We start from the raw sequence: 27,224 nt of genomic DNA, 5'->3' as shown, positions 1-27,224 counted from the left end.
TAACTTAAAACTTAGGTTCCCAACAGTTGCTTTGTAAGAGTCTTGCCAAAGATAAGTATCTGTGACACCAAAACAATGTTACATTTTAAGTCTTAGATCTGCTTTGATCACAGAATCCAGCCTGGGGCTTGATTTGAATCATTAGTGAAGGTTAATCAATTCCAGCTGTCATTATGGTTTATAGAACAGTTTTGCAGAACTGCCACCAAATTACTTTGTAACTTTAAAAAGTCACAGCTTCTTGGCATCTCATTAGAGAACTGCTCTTCCATTGTGAGTTTGACTTTTGTACATCCAGTTATATACATCATCCAAAGAAAGTCAAAAGAGGGCAGAACTGGTTTAAAAAAAAAAAAGGAAACAATTTCAGTGATACAAGTGATTTTTCCATCTGTGCATTGATCAGCTTACATCTTGGAAAGAACATGGGATGGTACATATGATTCAGTTGTTCCCATAGCCGCTGGAAGCTCTGAACCAACTCTAACCCACAGTTGTTGTGCACTGAAGAAACCGCAGTGAGTTTCAGGTCAGGAGAAGTTAGCTATGTTGGACTCCTTAGACATGGATCCTTGGTTTGTAATAATAGTGCCTTCCTGAGGGACCTTCATGAATGGGGAGGGCCTTCAACAAGCTCCTGAGCACTGTCTTTACAACCAATTCCTTGGGGCAGCTGTTGGCACCCCAGTGCTAAAGTTCTGCTATGCAAACCAAAATCCAAAAAGACTCTTCTCTGGCTTGAATTATTAACACAGTCCACCAGCCAAATCCTTAGAGAAAGTGAGCCAGTCCCAGAACCTGGAAGGAGGCTCTCCCACCGCTATTCCATGCTCCCAGGGCAGAGAAGGTGAGCCGCGTGGGCACCAGAAGGATCCTCCACCCCCACCCCTCCATGGAAATGAGAAGACACGTGAACAAGCCTCAAAAACAGACTTCCAGATCACCTACAGTAACCCCAAAGGGAAATGAGATGGAACAATCTTATACCACCTGGACTCTCTAAACTGGCAACAAAAGAGGATCTGGGAAAAATGAAATCTGAAATAATTACTCAGATAACAGTAAAGATTGTGCTCATAGTGCAAGACATGATTAATAAATATAGAGAAGACACAGATTTTTTTAAAAAACAGAGGAGCTAAGGAACATGATGGAATCCCAACATAGGAAACAAATGGAATCCATAAAACAGATGCAAACAGATTTCCAGGAGATTAAAAACTCCATCGAAAGTCTGAGCAGCAGAATGAACCAATGTGAGGATAGAATTTCACATATAGAAGATAAGATTGCAATTAGTGACCAGGAAAAGAAAAATTGCTTTAAAATTGTAAGGGAACATGAGAAATCAATCCAGCAGCTCCTAGATGATGCAAAGAAGAATAACATAAGACTGACTGGAGTCAATGAAGAAACAGGAGAGAGTGCAGATGACATAAAAAAACTGTTCACACAAGTGATGGCAGAAAACTTCCCAAGGAGGGGGAAAGAACTTGACATACAGATAAGTGAGGCATATAGGACTCCAGCTGGCCTTGATCAAAAAAAAAATCTACACATAGGCATATAATAGTTAGGATTCCAGAAATCCAACAGAAGAACAAAATTCTACAAGCAGTGAGAGAAAAGAAACAAATCACATACAAAGGAAAGCCCATCAGAATCACAGCAGACTTCTCAATGCAAACCCTCAAGGCAAGAAGAGCTTGGAGTGATGTATTCCAAGCCCTAAAGGAAAACAGCCTCCAACCCAGATTGATGTGCCCTGCAAAACTATCTTTCAAAATTGATGGAGAAATAAGATACTTTCATGATAAAGAGCACCTCAGGAACTTCATGAATACCAAACCAGCACTCCAAAAAATTTTAGACAATGTCCTAGGAAAAGACAATGAGGATCACAACCCCAGGAAGCCCAGTAGAATGAATCCATTGGGCGTGACAAATTAAATGCAAAGGGGGAGAATCCAACAAAAAGAAAAAGTCATGACAAGGCTTTTAAAACTTTGAACTTCATCTCCCTAATGAGTGTATAATTCAATCTTGTTATTGTACTGATTAATATTTTTCTGATTCTAGAGTTGCACACCTTTCCTTGCACTGTACTGGCTATTTATCATCTTCTTATGTGTACTTTTTAATTGGGTTGTCTATCAATGAACTATAAGAGTTCTTTATATATTCTGGTCATAGGTTATATGCATTGTAAATATGCTCTGTTTAAGGACTACTTTTCATTCTAATGATGTCATTTAAAGTTCTAAATTTTGATGGAATCTCATTTATCAATTTTTTTATACATCATGTTTTTTGTATTCTAGGTAGTTCTTGCCTACCCTAAATTCATGAACATTTTCCCTTATAATTTCTTCTTAAAGTTTTATACTTTTAGGCTTTCTTATTTAGGTTCATAGATCTCTTCAAGTTATTTTCATGTATGGAAAAAAAGGGTTGAGGTTAATTTTTTATATACAGATACCAGGTGTTCTAGTGCCGTTTGCTGAAGACACTATCTCTTCCTTGGTTCTTGAATTGAGTTTATATTCTATAAAATGCTAATGTTAAATAATCTTTCAAAACTCAGTGGACCATATATGTGTGGTTCTATTTCTAGATTCTCTGGTTTTTTCCAATGATCTATATGTCTTTCCTTACCCCAACACTGCCTTGATTACTGAGGCTTTAGAAGAAGTCTTAAAATTAGGTACTAAACGTCTTCCAACACTGGTTTGTTTTTTTTTTACTTTTCTACGTCCTTTGTACTCCTACATAACTTTTACATTTCAATATCCAATTCTTCATTTATAGCAAGTATACACAGAACTGAATTTTTATATATACCTTGTGTTTTCTAATCCTGCTAAATTCAAATATAAGTTCTAGGGGATCCTAGAGTTTTCTTAGTATTTTCTCTGTAGATGATTATTTCATGTACCTGTAAAGATTTTGCTTCTACCTTGCCAATCCTATCCTAATTGTGTCATTTTATTGCCAGACTATTTTGGCTTGGGCCTAGGTTTCAAAGTTTAATGGACAGATGAAGAGTAAGCACATCTGCCCTTGTTCCCCACCTTAAGGAGAAAGCATTGTATCTTCTCCATTCATATAAGGCGTTTTTGCTGGAAGTATGGAGTACATCTTTAATCTATTGAGAAGGTTCTGTTCTACTTCTATTCTCCTGATAGCTTTTACCATGAACAGCTGTGGAATTTAGTCCAATACTCTTTCTCCAACTAGTGACAGGATCATATGGCTTTTTCCTTTCCTCTGTTAAAATGATGACTTTTGGGGGTGGATCTTCCAATGCTGAACCAACACTGCCATCCCTATAACAAAACCACTTTCTACATACTGCCAGATCTGACTTCTAAGAGTTTGTTTTGTTAAACAAATTTCTATCTATGTTCATACTTTTTTCTTCTATTATCTTTATCTAGTTCTAGGATTAGTACAATGTTGAGTTCCTAAAATGAGGGGAGAAGTATTCCTTCTTTTTTCTGCTTTAATTGTTTGATATAATTTATCAGTTAAAATGTATATGAGCCTGCTGTTGTCATATAGGTAGGTTTTCAAGCTAGGAATATACTTTCTTTAATAAGTGCTATTCAAATTTTATATTTCCTCCAGAGTTAGTGTCATTAATTTGTCTTCCAAGGTACTTCTTAGAAGTCGTCAAATTTATTTCAAAACAGATTTTTGAAATATGCTTTCCATATTCTTTTAAATTCTGTAAAATCTGTGGTAATGTCTCCTAGGTCTTGATATTTCAATTTTAAAAATGTATAATTGATATTATATAATAGGAAGTAAAGGTCTAAAGGAGCATGGGAAGTGGGAGAGGTAGGGGAAAGGAAAGAAGGGAAAAGAAAAAATATGAGAAAATGAAAAAAATGGAACCAAAATCTTTGCAAATAGGGGGGTGAAGGGAGGGAGGAGGAAAGGGAAAAAAAATAAGAACCAAGAGACTCATGTAATGGTACAAGATCCTAATGATGAATGTAACTGTATTTTATACCTTAAATGTACCAATAAACTTAATGGGGAAAAAAAAAACCTTGAAGCCTCTGACTAAACCCAAAGGCCAAATAATTATGCCTTTAATTGTGATAAATCACTCTGGAGTAGGCAAATATTTGATTCCCAATTATTTCTCCGGCACTCCCAAGAGTGACAGGATAGCTGCTCCATGGCTCCTTTCACTTCTCCACTATGATTGAGCATGAGTCTGATTAAAGGGATGGTGGCTAACAGGGACTTATAGAGTGCAAGCCATTCCCAGAGAGCAAGTGGAAAAAGCAAACATTTTTGAGGAAATTAAGGTGCAGCTCTGGGTTGACATTCAGTTACAACAGATAAATCAGAAGCCATTCTAGAATTTGGCAAAGCTGCTGTAGAAGACAAATGCTGATTATAGGACCACCATGTGTCCCTAGTGCCAAAAGGAGCAATTATGCTTAGAGAAATCAGTTATCAGCTACGTCCTCCTTTCCAGAGAATGGAGTTTTATGGAACATTGAGGAACTAGAGGATTTCTTCAGGTTCCACTCCTTATTAGCTATGAGACTATGTTCAAGTTACATGAATGATCTGTGCCTCAGCTTCAAATGTGTGAAGTGGAAATAGGCATAGCACTTACTTCTCAACCTGGTTGTTAGAGGAAAGTCAAAAATATAGAGACTACAGTGTCACCAATTGGCTGAGTGGTCTTTTGCTCAATTTGGATAGAAATTTTGAATAGACAAAGTCCCCTTTCTGTTAGCAGCTCTGAGATTTGAGGGCCAGTGGCTCTCAGCTCATTATGTTAGCAACCCTTAGCCTTGAGTGGCAGCAGCTCTAAGTTCTTAGTGCTTGGAGCTCTCCCTGTTGCTCTTTTAGCAGCCACAGCCAGCAGTTCCTGGCGGCTCTCCGTTGTTCTCAGTTGCCCGCTGTTACCAGCAGCAGCTGCTGGCCACCTTCTGTGCCAGCTTTTGGTGTTACCAGATCATAGTGCACCCAACTCAGCCTGCTCTACTTGAAACAGAATCACAGGCAAAATAAAACCACCCAAAAGAATCTTTTTATTAAGTTTTATGCTGCAGCATAGGTAAAGCAGCACATGGGATGAAGGCTGGCCCAGATTGACTTGAAGAGGATGAGAAAAGTGCTACCTATATGGACAAAAAAGTGGGGCCACACCTGCACAGTCTCCTGCCTGTCAACCACAGACATTTTGCTTAGTTGTGCCAGCTGGTACAGGTGTACTGGCCCACTTTCCCAGGCCGTATTGGGAAGGGAAAAGATCTTTGCAGACTGGAGTGGGGATATTTAAAGCAGTTTCAGAGGGGCAAAGCCATCCAGACAGGGTGCAGAGCAGAGTCATATGGAACCATCTCAGGCCATCTGAAGCTGCCACAGTCTCCTGCAAAAGTCTCCTGGAGCAGCTGGATGTCTTACATTACCACATCTGGAGCATAGTCTTCTGGAGCAGGCATGAGGCATTTGGTAAAAGCCACAGGTATCAAAGACAAAACAAAGGAAAAATGAAAAGTACCTCTTAGGGAACCTTCTCTTCTGTCTCACAAGCATAACAGGAGCTGAGGATTTAGCTCAGTGGTGCCGCCACCTGTCTCGTAAGCGCAAGGTACTGAGTTCGATCCCCGTACCAAAAAATAAATAAATAAAAATAAATAAATTCTTGGGCCAGGGATTTAGCTCAGTGGTTCCACCACTTGCCTCACAAGCATAATATAGGTAGCTCATATGCAGTACTTCTAAGTACCTAGCCCAACAACATGGGCAAAGTTCTTTCACTAACCAATATTCCTGTGTGGTAGGAAGCTGCACTGCCTCTTTCTGGGCAGCTTACTGAAGAGCTGTGATATCTAAGTCTTAGGTACAAGGGAGATCAAAAACAGTAAACATTTTAACTAAGATTACGAGGTTGTTTGATCTAGGTTCAAATAATCTAAGATAAAGAGGAAAGCCCAGCTGATCAGACCTCTCAGGACTAGGGCTGGGGGCCTGTGGTGATGTCTTCACTGAAATTCCAAAGATTATCAGTGACTCATTGAATCACACCATATAGTAAAAATGAAAACAGAAAACTGGATCACAATGACACCAGCTCACCAAAATATAGCTCCACGAGATATGCGGCGCTAAGTCGTGGCCTGGGGAACCCCAGAAAGAAACCTATAGTGATGAAAACCAGAAATTATACCCTGTTGACTATGCATCCTAAAAGAGAATATAGAAACTACACCTCAACGCTACTCCATTCAACACACTTTGCTTACCTGTCTCCCCTAGGCTCTAGGGCAATGGTAACTAACTGGGGGACATGGTTGCAGCTCCCATGAAACTTATAGCCTGCAGGCTCATGGTCTCTATACCTAAGTATAAGACAGAAAACTACATCATCCAATTTCATTACTTATGAACGAAAGAAACTAACTCTAACTGAAGGAAAAGAGGACCTAATTAGGACATCTGAGATGGCTTCCAAATGGCTCTAATTCTCATCTCTCCTGATATCCACATACTTTGCCATGTAATTTTGCAGAACCCACATGATTGGGTTGCCTCACTCCTCCTTTGACAATAGGCCACCTATGTGACTCATTTTGGCCAATAAGATGTTAGCAGATGTGACATAAGCAGTGGCTTCAAATGGACCTGTAGTAACAAGGGAGCAGGCCCATGTTTTCCTATTCTTCCCTCTAAATGCAATTAAATATACTCGAAATCATTTGCTTGATGACCCTGAAGGTGTAGAGAGAACGTGGACTAGCTAAGGACTTGAGCAAAACCACAATATGTTCCCTGGGATTTCACTTTATTGACCATGTATCTCATGGCCAACAACCCAGTACTGGCAACAAGTGCAGACCACAACAAATAAGAAGGAAAAGAAGAGGAGAAAGAGAAAAGAAAGGGATGAAAGAAGGGAGGGAGGGAGGAAAGATCTTCTCTGGCCAAAGTTCCAATCAAGATTTAGAAGGAAGGCCACATCCAATGAGACTGGCAGCCTGATCTACCTGCGATATCAGGAGATCTCCAGAGGAAAACCTATTCTTACCTGCAGACAGAATCAGCAACAGGAAAGTTATGCAGGTGGAATCATCCCACATCCCATACCAGCTGTACCAGCAGACACAGCATGCCCCCACCCTCCACCCAGTAACAGAGAACCAGGCCCAAGCTCTCCTGAATCTCTACCCAGTGCCAGAGCAGTTCTTAGCTCTTCATCCAGCTACAGAAGGTAGACAAAGGAGATCTTTCCTGCCCTGTGAGCCTCACCAGAAACAGAATGAAAAGTTCATCTGCTCCCAGTGGTAGAAGAATAGAGCAGGATAAACAATCTATCCTGCAGGTCCAGAAACCCTCACTTAATGGTAACAGGTGACAGAATAGTGCCTTTGCCCGCCCTTGGCAACATGAGGAAGGATTCAGCAGGGCTCCGGGGGAGGCTAAAGAACAAAGTAGAGCAGAATGGCTTTGCAAGGGCTCAGTAAACTAAATCATCATTAAAACTACATCCACACTAAAGCTAAGCAGTATGAGTTCCTGCTAAAAATAAGATTTAAATAGGAACAAGAACCAGGAAAATCTTAACTTGAATGATAAAAGACAATCAACTGACAGTAAGATGAATCAGATGGGTTGAAACTTTCTGACAAAGGTTTTTTTTCTTAGAATATATTAAAGTATCAAAATTCAGCAAATAAAATTATAGAGGTAAAAAATGATAACTTAAATTAAAAAATTCAATGGGTAGGCTCAATAGTAGAAAGGACAAATAGAATTTGTTCACTCAGAACAAAACAGAGAAATTTTACCAAAAAGAAAAAAAGTCAATAAATGAGACCTCCAGGACCCATGCGACAATAATGAACACTTATGTTTTAGAGTTCCTGAGAAGAAGAAAGAACATGGAGCTAAAGAAAAAAATATGAAAAAATTTGAAAACTTCTCAAATTTGACAAAAGTCATAAATCTACAGATTCAAGAAGTTGGTGAATCTCGACTAAGATAAATCCAAAGAAACCCACAAAGACACATCATAACTAAACTCCTAAAAGCTAGAGTCAAAGAAACATCTTTAAAGCAACCAAAGAGAAACAAAGCATTCATTACTCACAAGGGAATATCAAATTAAATGACAGATTTCTCGGCACAACATTTTTCTCAAGTCCTGAGAGAAAATGTCAATCATGAGTTCTGGATCTGGTAAAAATTATTGTTCAACAGTGAAAGGGAAATACAGTAAATACATTTCCAGATGAAACAAAACTATGAAAATCCGTCATAAACTTATCCTTAAAGAATAGTTAAAGTAAGCTCTCCAAATAAAATAACAATGACAATAGTAAGATTAGAATTTTATAAAAGAGGGCCGGGGATATAGCTCAGTGGCACCGTGCCTGCCTGGAAAGCACAAGGTCCTGAGTTCGTTCCCCAGTACCACAAAAAGAGAGAGAGAATTTCATAAAAGAATCTGCTATAAACGAAACTTTTCTGCCCCCTAAAATTCATATGCCAAAAAATCTTAACCCCCAGTGTGATAATATCTGAGGTAAGGCCTTTAAAAGGTGATTCGTCATGAGGCACAGCCTTCTTGAATGTGATTAGTGTCCTAATAAAAGAGACTCCAGATAGATCCTTCGCCCTTTCCATCATGCGAGGACACAGCAAAAAGATGGTCATCTCTGAATCAAGAATATTAAATCCAGCTCTCACCAGACAATGAATTTGCACTTCAGCCTGCAGAACTCTGAGAAATAATATGCTGTTTAAATACCACAGAGTTTATTGTGTTTTGTTAGAGTAGCCCAAATGGAATAAGGCAGAAATGCAACAGAATAGATAATAATACTGATTAAAATAGACTTTTTATACTGCTAGGTTTTATATCATATTTTTTACAGTTGAAGAAAATAATATAATATCAATTGTTGTGGTATTTGGTATCTGCAGAGGAAATACTTGGGATAAATAAATTTCAAAAACAGGGAACATAAAGAGATTTAAATAGAAATAAGGTTTTTGTACTAGATTTAATTTGATAAAACATTGATACAAGTAGCCTGTGATAAAGTATGTATGTATAGTTTAATATCTAGGACAACCACTTTTGAAAACAACATAAATACTATACAAAAATAGTAAAAGCATACTAAGACAAATATATGCACTCAAAACCAGTATAAATAAAAAGAATCTTTAAAAGTACTCAACCCTCTAGGGGCTCCTAGAGATTTCTTAGTATTTTCTCTGTAGATGATCATTTCATCTACATATAAAGATTTTGCTTCTGCTGTGCCAATCCTATCCTAGGTGTGTCATTTTATTGCCAAACTATTTTGGTTTAGACCTATGTTTCAAAGTCTAATGGACAGATGAAGAGTAGGCATATATGCCCTTGTTCCCCACTTTAGGGAGAAAGCATTGTATCGTCTCCATTCATAGAAGGAGTTTCTGGTGGAAGTATGGAGTACATGTCTTTGATCTATTGAGAAGGTTCTGTTCTACTTCTAGTCTCCTGATAGCTTTTACCATGAACAGCTGTGGAATTTAGTCCAATACTCTTTCTCCAACTAGTGACAGGATCATATGGCTTTTTCCTTTCCTCTGTTAATAAAATGCTGACTTTGGGGGGTGGATCTTCCAATGCTGAACCAACACTGCCATCCCTATAATAAAACCACTTTCTACATCCTGCCAGATCTGACTTCTAAGAGTGTGTTTTGTTAAACAAATTTCTATCTATGTTCATACCTTTTTCTTCTATTATCTTTATCCAGTTTTAGGATTAGCACAATGTTGATTTCCTAAAGTGAAGGGAGGAGTGTTCCTTCTTTTTTCTGCTTTAATTGTTTGATGTAATTTATCAGTTAAAATGTTTATGAGCCTGCTGTTGTCATATAGGTAGGTTTTCAAGCTAGGAATATACTTTCTTTAATAGGTGCTATTCAAATTTTATATTTCCTCCAGAGTTAGTTTCATTAATTTGTCTTCTAAGTTACTTCTTAGAAGTTGTCAAATTTATTTCAAAAAAGATTTTTGTAATATGCTTTCTATATCCTTTTAAATTCTGTAAAATCTGTGGTAATGTCTCCTAGATCTTAATATTGTAATTTTTAAAAAGTATAACTGATATTGTGTAACAGGAAGAAAAGGGATAAAAGAGCAGGGGAATTGGGAGGGGTAGGGGAAGGGAAAAAAGGGAAAGGAAAAAATATGAGAAGAGGAAAAAAATAGAAACAAGGTCTTTGCAAATAGGGAAGGGTGGAGGAGTTGAAGGGAGGGCAAGGGAAGGGGAAAACAAATAAAAACCAAGAGACTCATACAATGGTACAAGATCCCAATGATGAATGTAACTGTATTTTATACCTAAAATGTACCAATAAAGTTAATGGGGAAAATAAATAAATAAATAAATAAATAAAAGTACTCAACCCACAAGAAGACAAGAAAAGAGAAACAGAAATGAAAAATTGAGGAAATAAATAATAAAAATAATTAAAAGTAGCATATTTATGCCCTAATATCTCACTAGTTACTACAAATGTTAGTAGTCTAAATATACAATTAAAAGAAAAAGATTGTCACAACAGCTAAAGACACATGGCCCAACAACACACTGTCTACAAGAAATTTACTTCAAACATAAATCTTGGAAGCAGGCTATATGTCCATCAATAGAAGAATAGATTTTAAAATGTAGTATTTCTACACACTGAATTATTACTCTGCTATAAAGAAGGATAAACTTGAGTCATTTGTAGGAAATTCACCGTAAGGCCATAATGTTAAGTGAAATAAATCAGACATACAACAGACATATCACATGGTTTCTCTTACATGTGAAACACAAAATATAAATAAAGAGCAAAATAAAAGATGAATAATAGAAAATGGAGACAGAGCTTTTGGAAAAGGGAAATCACAGAGATGTAGGGAAGGAAGAGGGAAAGGAGGACAAGACAATGAAGAAAGAATTAAGATGTGTTATGTGCATGTACCAACTTCTCACAAGAAATGTAATCATTATGTAGTGCAAACATGTACCAATAAAAATAAAAATTTAATAAAAAAATAAAAAACATAATTGCACAGTTTGAAAGTATATTCATTCATTTTTTTATTACTATAATGAAATTTCTGAGACTGAGTAACTTTACAAACAAAAAAGGTTTATTTTGGTTCACAGTTCTGGTCCAAGGTCATGGGGCCACATCTGGTAATAGCCTTCTTGCTGGCAGAAATCTCAAAACAGCACAAGAAGTCACATGGTAAGAGACAGGGGACATGTATGAGTCTCCCATCTCTCTTCCTTCTTACAAAGCCATCAATTTCAGTACTAGGAAATCCACCCTGATGAGCTTATATAATCCTATTCACTCCCACAGCTCCCACCACCTTTAAACACTGCAGTCAGATGAAGTTTCTGCCCTCTTAATACCTCAATTTCAACACATGAATGTGTCCCTATGGGGGACACACTCAAACTGTACACAAACCAGAGCAGAAAATGAAAGAATGAGAACAGATGTGTCAGGCTAACAATAATCATTTTTTTTAAATAATCATTTTTAAAAGCAGTCATGGCTATGTTAACTTCAAATAAAGTAGACTTCAGAGCAAAGAAAATTATAAATGACAAAGAGGGACACTACCTAATGGTAAAACAATTCACTGTGATAGGATAGTGATCCTAAATGCATATGCACTGAACAATAGTTTCAAAGCACATTTCTATGGTCTGAACATTCCCCTGAAAACCATGGATTGGAGATTTATCCACAATGCATCACTGCTAGAGGTGAGACCTTTGGGGAAGTGTTTGGGTCATGAGGCCAAAGCCATCATAAATGGATTGATAATGCCATGTAAAGGGCTTGTGGACATGGGCTTACCCTCTCTTGCCTTTCTGCCTTCCACCACGTGAGAACACAGTAAGAAGGTCCTCATTTATGCCAGAACCTTGATCTTGGACTTTCTAATCTCCACAAATGTGAGAAACAAATTTCTGCTGTTCATACATTGCCTTGGTATTATATTCTTTGTGAAATAATCAGATATTCTGTTATAGCAGCATAAATGAACTAAAACACACATGAAACCAAACTGATATAAATGAAAAGAGAAACAGATAAGTACACAATTATCACTGGAGATGTCAACACCCTACTCTAAGCTACTAGATTAAAAATAAGCAAAAATATGGAAGAACTGAGCAACAACATCAAGCAACAGGAACTGATAAGCATTTATAAAACATTCAACAACAGCAGCATACATATTCTTTTCAAGTCCCCTTAGAAAATTTACTGCAGTAAATCATACCCTGTATCACAAAGCAAACCCCAACAAATTTAAAGGAAGTCAAATCTTGGAGTTTTTTGACAACCAAATGGAATGAAACTAAAACTCAATAATACAAAAAGGAAAACTTCAGATACTTGGAAATTAAATATCATAGTTTTACACAATAAAAAGGACAAAGAGGAAACCTCAAAGGAAATTTTTAAATGCATAAACTGAATGAAAATCCAAATAGAACATTGTATAAAATGCTAATGTACTGCTAAGAAGAAATTTTACAACATTTATGGCTTACCTTGGAAAAGAGATTTTGAATCAATACTCTAAATTACTACATCAAAAACTAGAAAAAGAAAATAAAAACTGTTATAGTTTATGTCTAAAATGTCACCCCAAAGTCTCATGTTCAAAGGTGAGGCTTTGAGAAGGTGTTCGAATCATGAGGGCGCTGTACTCATGTATTGTTCAGAGGTGGTGTCTGGTCAGTATAGTTGGGTCAGTGAGGAGCGGGGAGTGACCTGAAAGAGTGTATTCTTTTTCATGGCTCCCCTCCTCTCCCTCTCCCTTTCCCTCCTCTCCCTCTCCCTCCTCTCCCTCTCCCTCTCTCTCTCCTGCCTGGCTGCCATGAGATGAGAGCTGTCCTCTGCCAGGCCCTTCTACCATGCCTTCTGTGCCTTAGAGCCAGCTGACTTTGGACTCAACCACTAGAAACTGTGAGCCAAATTAACCTTTCCTTCTTAAGTTGCAGGTGTCAGGCATTTTGGCCCAGCAATAGGAAAGTGACTAATACAAAAACCCAAAGCAAACATAACAAAGGAAATAATATTAATAATAATTATGACAAAGTTGGTAAAATTTAAAACAGGAAGAAAATGGAAAAACCCAGTGAAATCAAAACTGGTTGTTGGGAATATAAATTAATAAAAATAGTAAACTTCTACAAAACTGGGAAATATAAAAAAGGAAGAGACAAAAATCATCAATATAGTAAGTCCTCAACTTACAAATGAGTTCAATTCTGGGAAAACATTTATAAGGCAGATTTCTTTGTAAGTCCAACAAAGTGAGTCTTCTACACCTTTGACACAAATATACAATGTAAAGCATAAAGATACCAAACACACACACACATAAATACTATAAATGAATTATTTTTGCTTTTACAGTCATCTTAGAATGGTAAGCTAGAAACATGAGCTAGGTCTGCAATTTGTATCTATGAATGTTTATAATTCGAGGTCCTTTGAATCTGTGAAAGTTCGCAACTCGAATGTTTATGTCAGAACTTACTGTGTCAAGAATGAAATAGATATCACTACAGAACCAGAAGTCATGAAAAGGAGGGTGCCAGGTTTGAATGTCCCCTCCAAAATTCATTGTAATTTAATTGCCACTGTGACAATACTGGGAGATGAGACCATTACGTGATTAGATTATGCCCTCCTGAGCAGATAAATGCTGTTATCACAGGAGTGGGTTAGATGTCATGGGAGTGGCTTTGTTATAAAAGCATTATCTTTCCCATATGTGCATTAGTGTTCACCCTCCCTCACTCCACACTCCCTTGCTTCTGCTCTCTTTTGCACACAGTGTGGTGTCTTACCATGTGATGCTTCCTGTCCTGATATGATGCAACCAGAAGACTTTATCAGATGCCAGCACCATGGTCTTAAACTTCCTAGGCTGCAGAAGAATAAGAGATAAATTTCCTGTGTTACTCTGTTATGGCAGCAGAAAATAGACTAAGACAGAGAATAATAAAATACAAAAATAATTTTATACTCATAAGTATGATAATTAGAACTGACCAATTTCTTGCAAACTATCAAAGCTAGCATAGATAATATAAATATCCCTATAATTACTAAAGAAGTTAAATATGTAATTTGAAACTACCAGTAAAAGAAACACCCTACACCAGATGGTGTCACTAGAGAATTTTATCAAACACTTTAACAAAAATTATTACCAATTTTATACAATCTCTTTTTGCAGAAAACAAGAGGAAGAAATTCATCTCAACTAATTTTATGAAGCCAGTATAATCTTGATACCCAAACCAGGGAAAAATAGTACTAAAAAAGAAAACTACAAACCAATAACTCTCATGCTACCCAAATGCAAAGATCTTAAATGAAATAATACAAATAGAATCCAACAATGTATAAAAAATTATAAACCATAACCAGTAGGATTTAATCAAGGTATGTAAGGCTGGTTCAACATTTGAAAATTAATCATTGTTAATCTATCATATCAGCAGACTAAAGGAGAAAAATCATCTCATATTTAACTGATTTAGTAAATACATTTCATAAAACCCAACACTAACCTGATAAAAACTCTCTGGAAGCCAGGAATAAAAAAAGGGCTACCTCAAATCAATAAAGAGCATCTATAAATGTCTACAGCTAATGTGACATTTAATGATGCCAGTTTAAATATATTCCCCCTAATATTGGAAATAAGGAAATCTGTCCTCTCTTGCAACTCTTATTCAATATTTTACTAGAAATGCTAGCCACTACAATAAAGCAAGGAAGATTAAAAGACATACTGATTATAAAGGAAGAAATAAAACTGTATAACTGCCTCCATAGACACTCCCAAAGTGGGCCAGGGATGTAGCTCAGAAACACAGCACCTGCCTGGCAAGTGCAAGGTCCTGAGTCCTATCCCCGAAGTTCCTAGAACTTATCAATGTGTTCAGCAAGGTTGTAGGCAACAAAATCAATACATAAATATCAGTCACATTTCTATATAGTCACAATGTTCTATGAAACAAGAATCTGAAAACAAGCAGGAGTAGCTATCCTATTTTAAAAGTAGATTTCAAGCCAAAACTGATCAGAAGAGGCAAAGAAAGTCACTTCATATTGGTTAAAGGAACAATTCAACAGGAAAAGATAACAATTATAAACATATACACCCAAACACTGGTGCACTCAACTTTATAAACACAACTGAACATAAAAAATCAGATAAACATCAACACAATTATAGTGGATGATCTCAATACCCTACTATCACAAATACACCGAACAACTACACAAAAAATCAACATAGAAATATCAAAGTGGAACCACAATTTTTAACAGACTTAATAAATATCTACAGAGTGCTCCACTCAACAAAAACAAAATACACATTCTTAGCAGCACATGGAACTTTCTCCAAGATGGACCATATGCTCGACCATAAAGCATGCTTAAGTAAATAAAAAAGAATGGAAATTATATCATGCATATTATCAGATCATAGTGCAATAAAACTAGAAATCGAGGTCAAAAAAATCCCCACAGAAGTTATGCAACACATGGAAATTAAACAACACACTTGAATAATACAGTGGTTCACAGAAAAAAATAAGGAAGAATTTAGACAGTTCCTAGACTCCAATGATAATCCCAGTACAACATACCAAAACTTATGGGATACAGTGAAAGTAGTCATAAGAGGGAAGTTTATACCTGTGAATGCCCATATCAGAAAAACAAAGAAAGCCCAAATACATAACCTAATAATGTACCTCAAGGTCCTAGAAGAACAATAACAATCCAAATAAAGCCAGTACAAGGAATGTAATTATAAAGATCAATTATAATGAAATTGAGACTCAAAATATATATGAAGAATCAATATATCAAAGAGCTAATGTTGCCAGGGATTTGGCTCAGTGGTTCCACTGCCTGCCTTGCAAGTGCAAGGTCCTGAATTTGATCCCTGGTACCAAAAAAAAAAAAAAAAAAAGACATATAGCCTCATAGATCAAAGAGCTAGTTCTTTGAAAAAATAAACAAAATAGGGCTGGGGATTTAGCTCAGGGGTTCTGCCACCTGCCTCACAGGTGCAAGGTCCCAAGTTCAATCCCTGGTACCAAAAAAAAAGAATAAACAAAATAGATAAACCCTTAGCTAATATTATCAAAAAAAGAAAACAGAAAAGACCCAAATCAATACAATTAGAAATGAAAAAAGCAAAATCATAATGGACACTGCCAAAATCCAGAAGATTGTCAGTAACTACTTTGAAAACCTGTACTCCAATAAATTGGAGAATCCAGAAGAAATGGATAGATACATATGAATTACCAAAATTGAACCAAGAAGATATAAAAACCCTAAATAATCCAGTAACAAGCAATAAAATTGAAGCAATAATGAAAAATAAACTACCAACTAAGAAAAGCCAGGACCCAATGGATTTATTGCTGAATTCTACAAAAATTCCAAGGAAGATCTAATACCAATACTCCTCAAACTCTTTAATGAAATTGGAAGGGAAGGAGTACTCCCAAAGTAACCCAACCAAAACAGAGAACTATAGGCTAATCTCTTTAATGAATTATAGGTACAAAAATCCCCAAAAAGATATTGGCAAGCAGATTGCAATAAATGATCAAAAAGACTATTTATCATGACCAAGTTGGCCTCATCCCAGGGATTCAGGGATGATTCAACATACACAAATCAATAAATTTAATATGTCATATAAACAGAACCAAGGACTGGCAAAAAAAAATTTAAAAACCTGAAGACAAATGGAACAGACTATAAGACACAGAAAGAACCTCAAACACACTTAGCCACCTTATCTTTGATAAAGGGGCCAAACATGTTCACTGGAAGAAAAATAGTCCCTTTAATAAATGGTGCTAAAAAAACTGGCTTTCTATATGCTAAAGACTAAAACTAGACCCATGTCTCTCACCATACATTAAACTAAAATCAAAATGGATCAAAGATCTAAATAATAAAACAGAAACACTAAATCTGCTGGAAGAGAGAATAGGTAGAATGCTTGAGGACATAGGAGTAAGCAAAGACTTCATTAAGAAAATGCACACCACATGGGAAATACTACAAAGAATCAATAACTGGGACCTCATCTTATTCAAAAGCTTTTGCATGGCAAAAGAAATTACTTACAGAGTGAAAAGACAACCCACAGAGAGGGAAAAAAATTTTAGCCAGCAGTTTCTCAGACAAAGGACTAATATTTAGAACACATAAAGAACTGAAAAAAAGTCAACCCCTCCAAATTTAAAGACTCAACTCAAAAATGGGCATCTGAGATGAATACACACTTCTGAGATGAAAAGTAGAAATGGCAAATAAATATAAGAAAAAATGTTTAACATCACTGGTTATTCAAGAGATGCAAATTAAAACAATGCTGAGATTCCATCTCACTCCAGAAAGAATGGCTGCTGTCAAGAAATGAACCAAGGGCCGGGGATTTAGCTCAGTGGTTTCGTCGCCTGCTGTGCAAGCACAAGGACCTGAGTTTGATCCCCGGTACCAAAAAAAAAAAAAAAGAAAGAAAGAAATGAACCAAGAACAAATGCTGGCAGTGCTGTGGGGAAAAAGGAACCCTTCTCCACTGTTGGTGGGAGTGTAGACTGGTGCAAGCACTTTGGAAATTGGTGTGGAGACTCCTCAAAAAACTAGGATTAGAGGTGTCATTTGACTAGCTATTTTCCTTCTAGGCATTTTCCCAAAAGAATTAAAAGAATCATACCACAGCAATATATGTGCACCCATGTTTATAGTGGCACATTTTGTAATAGCTAAATCTTGGAAATGCCCATCAACCAATGAATGGATAAAAAAGCTGTGGAGTTTTTTATATAATGGAGTACTATTCAGCCATAAAGAAGGATAAACTTGAGACATTTCTAGGTAAATGAATGCACCTTAAGAACATACTCTTAAGTAAAATAAATCAAACATGGATCTGTAAATATTGCATTGTCTCTCTGGCATGAGAAACTGAAAGTGAAAATAAAAACCAAAAAGAATAATAAATATGGGGCCGGGGATTTAGCTCAGTGGTTCCAGTGCCTGCCTCACAAGCACAAGGTCCTGAGTTCGATCTCCGGTACCAAAAAAAAAAAACCAAACAAAGAATAATAAATATTGTGACAGAGGAAGAAATTTTTCAAAATTATATAAAATGTGAGATACTTTTTCAATACTTAAAGTGTTTTATGCAAAAAAGGTATAGTTTTATTAGGAATTGAGCTGAGAGATAGATCAGCAAATGAAAATATTCACTTATAAGATCATGATACACTGTATTTACCATGGTTATTTTCTACTAATTTTTGTCATGAAAAATTATTTTTTCATAGAATAGTTTTTATATTTTTCTTTATTGATATTTATTTGTAATACATTAAAATTAAAAATTAAAAAATAAGACTGTATTCATAGCCTTGAACTATAGAATTAATCATAACAATATAATTAAATCTGCTTGAGCTTGCCACTTAAAGCAAAAAAAAACAAAAAACAGAACCAACAACAAAACTCACACTATCATCTCAATAGACAGATAAAAAGCCTTTCACAAACTCCAACATTTATTCACGATAAAAACCCTGAAGCAATTAGCTATCAAAGGACCTTCTCTCAATCTGATGGAAGCCTTTTATGACAAACCTTTTTCCAACATCATATAAAATGGAGAAAAGCTGCAAGCTTTCTCTAAAATCAGGAACAAGGCAAGGATGTCCACTATCATCACTGCTGTTCATCATAATACTCAAAACATTAGCCAGAGAAATCAAGCAAGAAAAAGAAATAAAAGGGATATGGGTAGGAAAGGAAAAAGTCAAATTATTATTTGCAGAAGATGTAATCTTCCACTTATAAGAGCCCAAAAAATTCCACCAAAAGAGTCCTAAAATTAATAACTAAATTCAGTAATGTAGCAAGATATAAAATCAACACAAAAATCAGTCCACTCCTATGCACCAATAATAAACTCACCAAAAAAGATTACAAAAAGAACACTACTCACAACAGAATCAAGAAAAATTAAGCACTTAAGACTTATCCTGACCAAGGAAGTAAAAGATCTCTACAACAAAACTATGGTACTCTGAAAAAAGATTGAAGAGAACATCAGAATATGGAAAGATACCCCCATTCCTGGATAGGCAGGATTGTCAAAATGGCCTTATTTCCAAAACTGATATACAGATTTAATGCAATTCCAATGAAAATACCAATAGCATCCCTCACAGAACTAGAGAAAACAGTGCTAAAATTCATATGGAACCAGAAGAAACCCAGAATAGCAAAATCAATCCTAGGCAACAAGATCAAAACAAGAGGCATCACAACCTTAGACTTTAAGTTATACTATAAAGCTATAGTGATTAAAAATAGCATTGTATTGGCACAAAAACGGACATGTAGGTCAATGGAACAGGGCACAGAAACAACCCCAGGCACATTCAGCTATCTGATTTTTTTAAAAAAGGCCAAAAACATATGCTGGAGGAAAGATAGCCTCTTTAATAAATGGTGTTAAGAAAACTGGCTATTCACAAGCAAAAGATTGAATCTAGACCCATATCATTCACCATGTACTAAACTAAAATCAAAATGGATCAAAGAACTAAGTGTTAAGCCAGAAACACAAGCTGCTGGAAGATATGCAGAAGATTAAATCTAGACCCATATCTCTCACCATGTACTAAACTAAAATTAAAATATTTAAAGATTTAAATGTTTAAAAAGAAACAACCTGCTAGAAGATAAAATAGATAGAACTCTTGAAGACATAGGCATAGCTAAGGACTTTCTGAACAGGACCCTAATTGCATAAGAAATAGCACAAAGGATCAACTTATGAGATCATATCAAATTAAGAAGCCTCTGCACAGCAAAGAAAACAACCATGAGAGTGAAGAGAAAACCTATGGAATGTGAAAACATTTTTGCCAGCTATTCCTCAGTCAGAGGATTAACATCTAGAATATATAAAAATCTCAAAAAATTAGACCTCCTGCCGCCATACCACCATGCTGAGCACCGAGGAGCAGAGCTGCCCCCAGCCTAGAGGAGGTGAACTTTCAAGGCCACCATACCACTGCCCCAAGCACCAAGGAGCAGAGCTGCCCCCACCTCAGAGGAGGTGAACCTTCCAGGCCACCATACAACCCTCAGCACTTAGGAAGAAAGCTGCCCCCAGTGCAGAGAAGGTGAACCTTCTGGGCTGCCATACCACCTCCCCCAGCACTGAGGGGCAGAGCTGCCACCACCCCAGAGGAGGTGAAACTTCTGGGATGCCATACCACCACCCCCAGCACTGAGGAGGTGAGCCACACAAATGTCATCAGCACACATCGCTCCCTAACCCCACGTTGAAATGAGAACACACATACACAAGTCTCAAAACCAGACTTCCAGATAACCTAAAGTGAACCCAAAGGGAAATGAGATGGAACAATTTAAAACTCAACCACCTGGACTCCCTGAACTGGCAACAAAAGAGGATCTGGAAATAATGAAATCTGAAATAATTTCTCAGATAATAGCAGAGATTGTGCCCATAGTGCAAGACATGAATAATAAATCTAAAGAGGAACAGTTAAAAAAATAGAAGAGCTGAGGAACATGATGGAACCCCAACATAGGAAACAAATGGAATCCATAAAACAGATGCAAACAAATTTCCAGGAGATTAAAAGCTCCATTGAAAGTTTACACAGAAGAATGAGCCAATGTGAGGACAGAATTTCAGATACAGAAGAGAAGATTGCAATTAGTGACCAGGAAAAGAAAAATTTCTTAAAAATAGTAAGGGACCATGAGAAATCAATCCAGCAGCTGTTACATGATGCAAAGAAGAATAACATGAGACTGTTGGAATCAATGATGAAACAGGAGAGAGTGCAGATAACATTAAAAAAAACTGTTCACAGAAGAAATGGCAGAAATCTTCCCAAGCAGGGGAAAAGAACTTGACATACAGATGAGTGAGGCATATAGGACTCCAACTAGCTTGGATCAAAAAATTTACGCATAGGCATATAATTGTTAAGATTCCAGAAACCAAACAGAAGTACAAAGTTCTACAAGCAGTTAGAGAAAATAAAACAAATCACATATGAAGGAAAGCTCATCAGAATCACAGCAGACTTCTCAACACAAACCATCAAGGCAAGAAGAGCTTGGAGTGACATATTCCAAGCCCTAAATGAAAACAGCCTCCAACCCAGATTGATGTACCCTGAAAAACTATCTTTCAAAATTAATGGAGAAATAAGATAATTTCATGACAAAGAGCACTTCAGGAACTTCATGAAAACCAAACCAGCACTCCAAAAACTTTTAGAAAATATCCTACAAAAAGACAATGAGGATCACAACCCTAGGAAGCCCAGCAAAATGAATACACCAGGCACAACAAGAAAGTAAAGGCAAAGGGGGAGAATCCAACAAAAAGAAAAAGTCATGACAAGGATAAGTGAATACATATCAGTTATAACCATCAATGTTAAGGGTCTCTACTCACCAATCAAAAGAAATAGACTGGCAGAATGGGTCAAGAAGCAAGATCCAACAATATGCTGCATACAAGAAACACACTTAATTCAAAAAGAAACTCATAGACTGAAAGTTAAAGGATGGAAAACAATACTCCATGAGATGGGAACCCAAAAAAAAAGCAGGAGTGGCTATCCTCTTTGCAGATCAAGTGGATTTCAAACCAACACTGATTAAGAGAGACAAAGAAGGACACTATATCCTTGTAAGGGAATCATCCAAGAGGAAGAGATGACAATCATAAACATCTATGCACCAAACACTAGTGCACCCAACTATATAAAACAAATACTAACAGACATGAAAAATCATATAAGCACTAACACAACAGTAGTGGGGGACTTCAATACCCCACTGTCACAATTAGATAGATCAACTAGACAAAAAATAAGCAATGAAATACTAGACCTAAATCAAACTCTTGAACAAATGGACTCAACAGATGTTTACAGAATGTTCCAACCGACAAAAATCAGAAAACACATTCTTTTCAGCTGCACATGAGTTGTTATCCAAAATCACATACTCGCTCATAGAACATATTTAGGTAAGTGTAAAGGAATTGAAGTTATCCCCTGTATATTATCAGACCATAGTGCAATGAAATTGGAGATCAATAGCAAAGGAAACTGCAAGAATTTCATAAACACATGGAAATTGAACAACACACTTCTGAATAACCAATGGCTCACAGAGGAAATTAAAGAAGAAATCAGGCAGTTCCTTCAATTAAATGACAATGACAATACAACATATCGGAACCTATGGGACACAATGAAAGCAGTCTTATGAGGGAAATTCATAGCAGTGAACCCTCACATGAGGAAAACAGAGTGACCTCAATTACACAACCTGATGCTGAATCTCAAGCTTCTAGAAAAAGAGCAGGACAAACCCAAAGCTCAAACAAAGGAGGAAATTATAAAGATCAGAGCAGAAATCAATGAAATGGAGACCAAGGGAACAATACAAAAAATCAATGAAGCCAAGAGTTGGTTCTTCAAAAGAATAAACAAAATCAACAAACCCTTAGCCAAACTTACCCTAAAAAGGAAAGAAATGGCCTAAATCCATGCAATTAGGAATGAAAAGGACAAAATTAAAATGGACCCACCAAAACTCCAGAGGATCATAAATACCTACTTCGAGAACCTATACGCCAATAAGATGGAAAACACAGAAGAAAGGGACAGATTCCTAGACACGTATGAATAACCCAAGTTGAAGGAAGAAGACCTAAAAATTCTAAACAACCCAATATCAATCAATGAAATTGAAAATGTAATTAAAATCTTACCAACTAAGAAAAGCCCGAGTCCTGATGGCTTCACTGATGAAGTCTACAAGACATTTAGAGAGGAACTGCTGCCACTACTGTTTAAACTCCTCAGTGAAATTGAAAGGGAAGCAATACTCCCAAATTCATTCCTGGAAGCAAGCATCACCTTGATCGTCTAGCAGAGAAAGACCCAACCGAAAAAGAGAACCATAGGCCAATCTCTCTAATGAACATAGATGCAAAAACCCTTGATAAGATACTGGCAAATAGAATGCACAAGATCATCAAGAAGATCATACACCCTGAACAAGTGGGATTTATCCCACAGATGCAGGGATGGTTCAATATATGCAAATCAATCAATGTAATACACTATATCAAAAGAGCCAAGGACAAAAATGATACGATTATCTCAATAGATGCAGAAAAAGCATTTGAAAAAATCCAAAATGCATTTATGATTAAAAACCCTACAAAAAAATGGAATAGACAGTCTCGACCTCAATCTGATAAAAGCCACCTATGAAAAACCAATGGCCAATATCATACTAAATGGTCAAAAACTGAAATCTTCCACACTAAAATCAGGAACAAGATAAGGATGCCCACTATCACCACTCTTGTTCAGTATAGTTTTGGAAACATTAGCCACAGCAGTTAGACAAGAGAAAGAAATAAAAGGAATAAAGATAGGAAATGAAGTCAAATTGTCATTATTTGCAGATGACATGACACTCTATATAGAAAACCCTAAGAAGACAACCAAAAGTCTTCTTGACTTAATAACCAAATTCAGTATAGTAGCTGGATACAAGGTCAACACAAAAATCAATAGCTTTTCTGTACACAAAAAACAGACTCACTGAGAAAGAAATGGGGCGATCAATTCCTTTCACAATAGCATCCAAAAAATTGAAATACCTAGGAATCATCCTAACAAAAGAAATCAAAGACCTCTTTTGTGAAAACTATAGCACTTTGAAAAAAGAGATTGAAGGGGATATCAGAAAATGGAAAGACATCCCTTGCTTCTAGGTAGGAAGGATCAACATATTGAAAATGGCCATACTTCCAAAATTGCTATATACATTCAATGCAATCCCAATTGAGATCTCAGCAGCATACTTCATGGACCTTGTGAAAACAATCCAAAAATTCATTTGGAACAAGAAGAGACCCAGAATAGCAAAAGCAATTCTAGGTAACAGAGACATGGCAGGGGGCATCACAACCCCCAACTTAAAACTATACTACAAAGCTACTGTGATTAAAAACAGCATGGTACTGGCAAAGAAACAGACCTGAGGACCAGTGAAACAGATTAGAAGATTCAGAAACAATGCCAGACACACTCAGCCATCTCATCTTTGATAAAGGAGTCAAACGCCCTCACTGGAGGAAACATAGCCTCTTTAATAAATGGTCCTGGAAAAACTGGGTTTCAACTTGCCAAAGATTAAAACTAGACCTATATCTCTCGCCATGCACTCAACTAAAATCAAAATGGATTAAAGATCTAAATACTAAAATAGAGACGCTGAACCGACTGGAACAGAGGTTAGGTAGAACTCTTGAAGACATCGGTGTAGGAAAAGATTTTATGAACAAAACCTCAGTTGCCCCTGAACTAGCACAAACAATCAACAAGTGGGATCTCTTCTTATGAAAAGGCTTCTGCAGAGCAAGAGAAACCACCAGCAGTGTGAAGAGACAACCCATAATGTGGGAAAAAATCTTCACCTGCTCTTCCTCAGACAAAGGTCTACTATCTCGAATCTATAAAGAACTTAAAAAGATCAGACCTCCCAAATTTAAAGACCCAATCTGAAAATGGGCATCTGAAATGAACAGACATTTCTCAGACAAAGAAGGATAAATAGCAAATAAATACATGAAAAAATGTTCAACATCACTGGTTATTCCAGAGATGCAAATGAAAACAACGCTGAGATTCCACCTCACTCCAGAAAGAATGACTGCTATCATGAAATCAACCAATAACAAATGCTAGCGGGGCTGTGGGGAAAGAGGAATCCTGCTCCACTGCTGGTGGGAGTGCAGACTGGTGCAACCACTGTGGAAATCAGTATGGAGATACCTCAAAGAACTAGGACTGGAAATCCCATTTGACCCCACTATTCTACTGCTGGGGATCTTCCCCAAAGAATTAAAAGAATCATACCACATGATATATGTGTACCCATGTTCATAGCAGCACAGTTTGTGATAGCTAAAACTTGGAAACAGCCCAAAAGCCCATCAACTAGAGACTGGATAAAGAAAATGTGGTTTTTTTATAAAATGGAGTACTACTCAGCCATAAAAAATGAGAAATTAGAGACATTTATAGCTAAGTGGATGCACATTGAGGTGATACTCTTAAGTGAAATAAATAGGATACACATGTATCAATACTGAATAGTTTCTCTGTTGTGAGAAACTGGAAGTGTAAATAAGGACTAAAATGTATAATAGGTAATGTGAAATAGGAAGAAAAGAGGCAAAGGGGAAGGAAGTGGGAGAGCTAGGGGAAAGGATAGAAGGGAATGGGATTAATATGAGAAAATGGAAAAATAGAAACAAAATCTTTGTAAATAGGGAGGACTGGAGGAGCTGAAGGGAGGGCTGGGCAAGGGTGAAAAATAAGAACCAAGAGAGATTATGTAAAGGTGCAAATTTCTAATGATGAATGTCATTATATTGTATACCTAAAATGTACCAATGATTAGAATGAATAATCGATAATGCAATGTAGGAAGAAAAGGTCCAAAGGGGTAGGGGTAGTGGGAGGGGCAGGGGAAAGGAAAGAAGGGAAAGGAAAAATGATGAGAAATAGAAAAAATAGAAATAAATTCTTTGTAAATAGGGAAGGGTGGAGGGGGGTGAAGGGAGGGCTAGGAATGGGGAAAAAATAAGAACCAAGATGCATTATGTAAAGGTACAGTTCCCAATGAGAAATGTAATTGTGTTGTATACCTAAAATGTACCAATAAAAGAATTTAACAAAAAACAAAAAGAAAAGAAAAGAAACAGAGCTGAGGACCAGTGGAACAGATTAGAAGATGCAGAAACAACTCCAGATACACTCAGCGACCTTATCTTTGACAAAGGAATCAAACACCCTCACTGGAGGAAAGATAGCCTCTTTAATAAATGGTGCTGGAAAAATTGGCTTTCAACTTGCCAAAGACTAAAACTAGACCTATATCATCTCACCATGCACTAAAATAAAATCAAAATGGATTAAAGATCTAAATATTAAAACAGAAACATGAAACCAGCTGGAAGAGAGTTTAGGAATAACTCTTGAAGACATTGGGGTAGGAAAAGATTTTATGAACAAAACCTCAGTTGCCTGTGAACTAGCACAAACAATCAACAAGTGGGATCTCTTCTTATTAAAAAGCATCTGCACAGCAAGAGAAATCAACAGCAGTGTGAAGAGACAACCCACAATATGGGAAATAATTTTCACCAGCTGTCCCTGAGACAAAGGTCTACTATCTCGAATCTATAAAGAACTTTAAAAAATCAGATCTCCCAAATTTAAAGACCCAATCTGAAAATGGGCATCTGAAATGAACAGACATTTCTCAGACAAAAAAGTAGAAATAGCAAATAAACATATGAAAAAATGTTCAACATCACTGGTCTTAGAGAGATACAAATGAAAACAACACTGGGATTCCACCTCACCCCAGAAAGAATGGCTGCTATCAAGAAATCAACCAATAACAAATGCTGGTGAGGCTGTGGGGAAAGAGGAACCCTGCTCCACTGCTGGTGGGAGTGCAGACTGGTGCAACCACTGTGGAAATCAGTATGGAGATACCTCAAAGAACTAGGACTGGAAGTCCCATTTGACCCAGCTATTCCACTGTTGCAGATCTTCCCCAAAGAATTAAAAGAATCATACCACAGTGATATATGTGTGCCCATGTTCATAGCAGCACAGTTTGTGATAGTTAAAACTTGGAAACAGCCCAAATGCCCATCAACTGGAGACTGGATAAAGAAAATGTGGTTTTTTTATAAAATGGAGTACTACTCAGCCATAAAAAATGAGAAATTAAGAGACATTTATTGCTAAATGGATGCACATTGAGGTGATACTCTTAAATGAAATAAATAGGACACACATGTGTTAATACCAAATAATTTCTCTAGTGTGAAAAACTGAAAGTGTAAACAAGGACTAAAAGGTATAATAAATAATGTGAAATAGGAAGAAAAGGGACAAAGAGGAATGGGAAGTAGGAAGGGTAAGGGAAAGGAAAAAGGGAATGGAATTAATATGA

At 36.7% G+C, this 27,224-nt stretch overlaps 1 long non-coding RNA gene across 3 annotated transcripts in view; it reads right to left on the bottom strand.

The window, feature by feature from the left end:
• Window positions 1–27,224, bottom strand: part of LOC110351081 (uncharacterized) — a 257,733-nt gene that overhangs the window by 209,291 nt on the left and 21,218 nt on the right. For all 3 annotated transcript variants that reach the window (XR_002398108.1, XR_015439253.1, XR_015439252.1), the window contains exon 2: window positions 13,910–13,989. This is a non-coding gene — a long non-coding RNA (uncharacterized LOC110351081). The remainder of the gene's footprint in view (window positions 1–13,909; window positions 13,990–27,224) is intronic.

Source organism: Heterocephalus glaber, unplaced genomic scaffold, assembly GCF_053883595.1.
Source record: "Heterocephalus glaber isolate CG9 unplaced genomic scaffold, H.glaber_assembly_v1.0 deba00001472, whole genome shotgun sequence".
NCBI lineage: Eukaryota > Metazoa > Chordata > Mammalia > Rodentia > Bathyergidae > Heterocephalus > Heterocephalus glaber.
The sequence above is the reverse complement of the archived record's forward strand: the minus strand, read 5'-3'. Positions and strand labels throughout refer to the sequence as shown.